Source organism: Sinocyclocheilus anshuiensis, unplaced genomic scaffold (assembly GCF_001515605.1).
Source record: "Sinocyclocheilus anshuiensis isolate Anshui unplaced genomic scaffold, SAMN03320099.WGS_v1.1 scaffold208, whole genome shotgun sequence".
Classification (NCBI taxonomy): Eukaryota; Metazoa; Chordata; class Actinopteri; order Cypriniformes; family Cyprinidae; genus Sinocyclocheilus; species Sinocyclocheilus anshuiensis.
In genome coordinates, this window is record NW_015557186.1 from 596,386 (window position 1) to 597,614 (window position 1,229).

Here is a 1,229-nt window from a genome sequence, read left to right on the forward strand (position 1 = left end):
ACATATACACACACACACACACACACATATATATATATATATATATATTTATATATATTCTGAAGTACTTTGGTCAAAGCTCTATTATTTTAAATATATACTTTCTAATCTTCATTATTTATACTATACTATATTTATATCCATACTATATTGACTTTATATGGAATAAAATAGTCAATTTCTAACCTGTGCTCATTTAGTTTCACTGTGTTTGCTGCAGTGCATTCTGGGATTGTCAAAGCGAGCGGGTTGGTGTATAGTTAGTCTGTGAGGTTGGTTGGTTAAACCAGAGCGAGCGATCTGTGTCCGTGTCTTTAAGGATGGGTTTGTGTGTCTCAGTAAATCTGCTGGCATCAGCATGAACAGCTCTGAGGTCACAGCGGGTCAAAGCTCCAGTCAACAACTGCAGAGAGAGACACACACAGAGAGACTCGTGTCGTGACCTCTCATATCTTACCCTGTTGCTTTATCACATTACATGGATGTAAACACTATTATCTGTGAAACTAAAAGACTGTAACAGCACCTTCAGCTAAAAACAACATAACTAACGTTGTTTATGTATGATGTGCAACTGGTGTGTTTATTTATTTGAAAGGTTTTGATAAATCACTTACCACAGAAAGTCATTTAGATTCATCACTAAAGCAGGACTCATATGTAAAGTAGTGCACTTTCTATGGCAGTGCATGCAATTACATTTGGAAGATATTTTTATTCATTGCATTCGATCAGTTCATGCACCCACAACCCTGAATAAAAAGCTAGAAAAAACAACTTTCACTCAGAAATTGCTAGTGAATTTAACAACACTGCACAATTCTTGGTAGCTTTAATAAAAAAATCTCAAGTGAAAATATCTCATATTTCAAGTGAAATTTTCATAAGTAATGCTTATTTCTAATGTTAATTTTGCTTGCATTTATCAATTTAATTTTTTTGCATCAATTGATTAGATAAAAAACAAAAGTAAATATTACTTTGTCATCTCTATTAAAATGTACATATGTATTTTAGAGCAACTAATAATTACAAATAAATGGCAAATAACACACTGAATTAAATGTGACATTTTGAAGTAGAAAGATTGAAATATTATTTTCTTGTAAAATATACAGCAACACTGTAAAAAATTACTGTGAATTTAACGGTAAAAGATTGTAGAAATGCTACAGTAAAAGCCTGTTAAATGGTTAACGGTAAATTCCCCTACTATATATGGTGAAAAA